This window comes from Pinus tabuliformis, chromosome 3_1 (genome assembly GCF_031772625.1).
Source record: "Pinus tabuliformis cultivar Carrire ecotype Pingquan chromosome 3_1, CPIR1, whole genome shotgun sequence".
Lineage (NCBI taxonomy): Eukaryota > Viridiplantae > Streptophyta > Pinopsida > Pinales > Pinaceae > Pinus > Pinus tabuliformis.
Genome location: NC_142301.1, coordinates 770,320,737 through 770,326,977, shown reverse-complemented (window position 1 = coordinate 770,326,977; position 6,241 = coordinate 770,320,737). Strand labels below are relative to the sequence as shown.

Sequence of the window (6,241 nt, the reverse complement as noted above, 5' to 3'; positions counted from 1 at the left end):
CCTTATATTTAAGCCATAAGGAATTCTTTTTTAAAATCAACTCTCCTCTTTTTTGAAATCAACTCTTTTCTTGGCCACCTGGCATTATTGAAATCAACTCTTTTCTTGCCCACCTAGCATTATTGTGGACGGTAAAATTTCAACCATCTTGCCCACCTGGCATTTTTGTGGACTGTAAGATTATGTGTTAGACAATTGAAAGAGGTTCAACCATTCGATCATTATGTGTTAGACAATTGAAAGAGGTTCAACCATTCGATCATTATGTGTTAGACAATTGAAAGAGGTTCAACCATTCGATCAAGGAAAGTAGGGAAAGTAGTTAATTACTTGTTCGATCATGGAATGTAGTTATAACAGCTCATACTGACTGTTATAGCCTAGGTAGCTAGTTGAGCTTATGTTAATTAATCTTTATATTCCGTCGTATTATTTAATTGGAAACTCCATTTTGTTAATTAATCTTTATATTCCGTCGTATTATTTAATTGGAAACTCCATTTTGTTAGCCCTGCGGTCACGAGATGCAGCAAAGTTCGAGTACAAAGATGTTCCCAAGTGTCCTGAAAACTAGTGGAAGCTCAACAACGAATGGTGGCCCTGCAGTCACGAGATGCAGTAGTCTCCCATTGATGTTGTGTTTCCCATCGATGTTGTGAAGAGCAATGCAATCACGAGATGCAGTAGTTTCCCATTGATGTTGAGTCTCCCATCGATGTTGTGAAGAGCAACGCCACATTTTTTCGAGAGCTCGAATCGCTACACAAAAGCTATGACCTTGTACTTGCAACCTTCGTCAACAGGCATCAATAGGGGCCACGACATCACGGTTAGTAATGCATCTTTCCTTTAAATCTTTTTTCATCTAGAGAGGTTTCAGGGCTATTCACTCTTACACTTATGGCTGTGTTGCATCAGGTGAACTGGATGGAATACCCGACAATCTGGAGATAAATGATGAACTGGACGGAATACCCGGCAATCTGGAGATAAATGTTGAAAGATGCAGACTGAATCAATGTCATTTGCATACGAAAAGCTTCACACTGTATCAATGCCATTGGCACCACCCGGTGGAGCACACTATCGATGAAGAGCAGTACAATCTCAAAACCCTCTTTTCAATCATTGCTACACTAAATTATACTCTGCAATTTACGCTGTTGCTCAACAGTTTTGCATTGAAACAGGCATCCGCTAGAAATCCATCTGGTGCACAATCAGAGGACGATGAAATTGTTGATTGTTGTTTAAAGAGATGTTGAATTTAGAAGATGCATGATTCTAATAATAGTCAGCTGAAAGGAATTAGTCAGATGAAAGGACCTAGTTAGAGCAAGGAGCACTAAAAAGAAATGATCCCTTCAAGAATTAGTGTTACATTTATTACAGCAAATCTCTTCCGTGACAATACGAAGATAAATGTTATTGCATTAAGAATGGAGAACCAATGTGTATGTAAATAAGTGTCAACTTAACTGTAGATGCATTAATACAGAAAATAACAGAACCTCAAAGACCGCTAAACAAGAACATTTCAAAGAAAGCATCAAACTATTGAAATGACATCCTCTTAGGAAACCTAACTAAGGAATTCAGGCAAGAGGGTGTTGGTATTTTGGATGGAACATCATTCGAAGGGTGTTGCTATTTTGGATGGAACATCATTCGAAACTCTCAGGAGCAGTGTTAATTCCATTGGAAGCAGAGTATCTACTAGAAATGGATGCAAACTTGAGGTCAAACCCACATCCGGCGAGGGTGCGACAAATGGCAGCAACTCGCAATTCGGGGTTCAGTGCTTTAATGACCACTATGTTGAGTCCTTTAATGACCACTAAATTAAAATGGTGTTGAAAGCACAACATTTAGGGAAGGTAGTTGTTACCTTGAATGGGGAAACCTAGGTGAACTGTCTCAAGCTGAGCCATAGGTATCAAGATGGAGGGTTAGCAGACTCGACCCTAACAGCAAGGGAAAAATTTCCATCAAACGAAAACCCAAAAGAGAAAGAAATAGTCTGAAGGAAGCCGTTACACAATATCATCCTAAGGTGGTAGTAGAATGCCATTCATCCTCTATGAATTTACCAAGAAACCGGTGGCTTTACCCAACAACATAATTTATGAAATTTAGAAACATATATATAGATCTGAACAACCCTCATGACGAATAGTGGCATTATCACTCAAACAACTCAAGTGTTCATTCAATTATGACCAAAGGGCATAAAATTCCTTAATACATTTGACCTCAAATAGTTCTAGTACAAACCCTCATCAGACACCATGTGTGTGGAGTATTTGGGTTAAAAAAAACAAAGCACAACAAAAAAATTAACTAGATACAAGTCAAAAGGACTGGAGAAAATTCTCCCATGAAACCGACACAGGCCCATAGCTTCTGAGGGCTGTCAATGACTTGAACCGTAAGAGCAAAACAAAACCATACGGATGCCACCCTAGTAATGTAGAAGAAGCTTGACCGGATGATTGCCCGAGCCAGAGAACACGGTGGTTTCCATGCTAACCTGAAAATGCAAGAAGGGTTGCAAGTAAGATACTAGAGATATATCCAAAAATAAATAAAAGAACAAAAGAAGCTAGATACGCAGATACCGATGAAGGGAACTTTGATAACCCCATTACCTATGACAAGCGGTATTTGAAGAAACCCCATACCGGAAGACAATGTATGAGGGACCCCAAATTGGCACTCAAGTGGTATTCAGAGTGAGGAGGAGTGGGGGGATGGTGGTGCATCAAACGAACAAAGGCCTCACACTCCTCCCGCCGGAGGAAAACCACCATGTGACAAGCAGGTCGCAGAGCCTCGATACCTAGTGAGGAATTGAAGAAATGAACCTTGTGTGCAGCAATTTGACCTTGGATAGTTCTGGTACAAACCCTCATCATACAACATGTGTGTGGACCTGTAGGGTTAAAAAAATAAAACAAAGCGCAACAAAAGAATTAACTAGATACAAATAAAAAGGACTAGAGAGAATTCCCCCATGAAGCCGACACAGGCCCATAGCTTCTGAGGGCTGTCAATGACTCGAACTGTAACAACAAAACAAAACCATATGGATGCCAACATGGTAGTGTAGAAGCAGCTTGACCGGATGACTGCTCGAGCTGGCGAACTTGGTGGTTGCCCTGCTAACCTGAAGATGCAAGAAGGGTTGCAAGTTAGATACGAGAGATTTATCCAAAAATAAATAAAGGAAAAAAAGAAGCTAGATAAGCAGACACTGATGAAGGGAACTGCTTTAACCCCATTACCTATGACAAGTGGTATTTCAAGAAACCCCATACAAGAAGATAGTGTATGAGGGACTGCAAATTGGCACTCAAGTGGTATCCGGAGTGAGAAGGAGTGGAGGGATCCTGATGTATCAAACGAATAGAGGCCTCGCGCTCCTTCCGCCAGAGGAAAACCACCATGTGACAAGCAGGTTGCAGAGCCTCGATACACAATGAGGAATTGAGGAAATGAATATTGTGCACAGAATATCGACAGCCAAGACTCTAACTCCTTTGCAAATGCTCTAGTCGTCGTCGAATAAAGGTAGAATGAGGCGATCATTGGATCATCTCCGCGTGGCCGTAACAGAGGTGTACACTTGGAGATAGGCAAGCCTCGAGATGCGAGGTTCACCCAGTACGATCATATTGGACTGTGAATGCAATAAAAACCAACGTTTAAATATTAAAATAAAACAATGCAATAAAAACCAACATTTAAACACTAAAATAAAACAACTAAGTAGGATTTTCGAACAATGCGCTAACAAACCGGGTTATACAAACCTCCCGTAGCTATTATTATCATTCAGCTTATGATGTAATTTATACATTTAATTATTAAATATATGACCAGATAACATTAATAAGCTTATACGGCATATAGAAGACTACTCTTTCCAGAAAATTTTATCGGCTTATTAATGGGTCGGGCGTATACTCCCGTTAAATTTAAATAAAGATATTGTCCAGCAGCAATAAATATATGGCCAGATAACATTAATAAGCTTATGGCATGTTAAATATTAGTTTTCTATAGACCTATTAAATATTGGTTTTCTTGGTAAACAATTATAGGAAAATGCTTAAACAATGATGGCAAGTAAATATTTATATAAAATGTTAAACAATGATAGCAAGTAAATATTTATATAAAATGTTTAATTATTTAATTTCGTCGTTATCAAGTTTGGTCAAATTAATTTAAAAAATACGATAATTCACCAATACGGTTCGATCGACGATATGATTAGATTGGAAAATTAATGTAAAGATTGGCAGATTAATACGCAGTTTTAAACCAAATATCTTTTCTTATATGGGGAAACCAAATATCTTTTGGTTAAAAAAATTGAAAGAGGAATAATTTGTTTACTAAAAGGAATTTGGTTTTTTCGCTAACCATTCTTTTGAACAATGGCCAGTTTTTTCGCCGAACATTCTTTTGAACAATAGCCAGAAATAGTAAACGTTATAGATTGTGATTACCAAGTTCCTATTCACTGAAATTTTGAGTAGTGAGGTTGATTATAGAAAATAGAACTCTAATTTTAATAGATTTAAAATGGTTTTAAAATTTTAAAGTTTATAGATAGTTTTACTCTTATATGAATTTATTTAATATTTGAGAAATAAATTTATGGATATGTGGAGATCACTTGAAACGTATATTTTATATTTGTTATTGTAAATAGTAAACGTTATAGATTGTGATTACCAAGTTCTTATTCGCTGAAATTTTGAGTAGTGAGGTTGATTATAGAAAATAAAACTCTAATTTTAATAGATCATATTTAAAAAAATAGTTTGTTCATATTATTGTTAAATAAATTTATCATATTTAAAATGGTTTTAAAGTTTTAAAGTTTATAGATAGTTTTACTCTTATATGAATTTATTTAATATTTCAGAAATAAATTTATGGATATATGGAGATCACTTGAACCGTATATTTTATATTTGTTATTGTAAATAATAAATTTTATATTATATTTTTGTCTATTATATAATATTAACAAATTTTATATATTATTTTTTTAATATATATATATATATTTATTTATTTATTTGACTATTTTAAACTAAAAATGGCTCTAACATTTTAAGTACTATAGATCAATGTTTAAGAATTTGTGTGTTTTTTCTTCTACTTCCGAAAAAGGAAAAATTGAATATTTATAAGATGTATACTCTCAAAAAAATTCCCATATTGGTTTTTAATCCGAATTCAAATTTGATAACTATGCTTAATTTAGTACTAATAATGATCCATACACCCATAATCATGTGTTTGGTTCATTAATCTTTAAGAAATCTAAACTCCTCTAACGAGAAAGTAGGAAGTTATCTAACAAGATTTTTGGTATTAAGCGAATCAATTTGTTATGATATCAAATTTTAAATTCACAAAATTATTTTTCTTTTCAGTTTTTTTTTCAAATTATTTGGTTAAACTTTTAAATAAAGAAGATTCCCATAAAATTATTCAATTCATACATTATTATTATTTTATTTTAATAATGATAAATCAACATATGCATAAATAAATAATTATTAATTATGAATACCCATTAATTGTTATTACAAATTAATAAAAAACTATTTAATTATAATATTTCATAATTTTTAATTATACTAATTTTTATTGTTTATAAAAAATATTTTCTTAGTTAAAATTATATCATTTTCTGATATCAAATTTTAAATTCACAAAATTATTTTTCTTTTCAGTTTTTTTTTCAAATTATTTGGTTAAACTTTTAAATAAAGAAGATTCCCATAAAATTATTCAATTCATACATTATTATTATTTTATTTTAATAATGATAAATCAACATATGCATAAATAAATAATTATTAATTATGAATACCCATTAATTGTTATTACAAATTAATAAAAAACTATTTAATTATAATATTTCATAATTTTTAATTATACTAATTTTTATTGTTTATAAAAAATATTTTCTTAGTTAAAATTATATCATTTTCTTAAATTTGCAGACACATCCCAAAAGAAATTCAGGAAGAAAATGAAATTGGGACAAATATATGACCAAACACATTAGCCTATAATGTAGGATGTATTTAGTATTTTATTGTTTCTTGAGCTACGTGCAACCCCCCTTCACCGTCCACCCCCACGACCCAGCTAACACAGGGCGTGAGGGTTGATTCAAAGGATGAAATTGGGACAAATATATGACCAAACACAT

General features: G+C 33.4%; 1 long non-coding RNA gene across 1 annotated transcript; it reads right to left on the bottom strand.

Annotated features, from left to right (window-relative positions):
- Positions 1-2,114: 2,114 nt before the first annotated feature.
- LOC149189651 (uncharacterized) lies at positions 2,115-3,545 on the bottom strand. The gene is made up of 3 exons (XR_016256423.1): positions 3,285-3,545; positions 2,649-3,166; positions 2,115-2,530 (listed from the first exon to the last, which is right to left on the bottom strand). It is a non-coding gene; the product is annotated as an uncharacterized LOC149189651 (long non-coding RNA).
- Between the last annotated feature and the right edge of the window lie 2,696 nt (positions 3,546-6,241).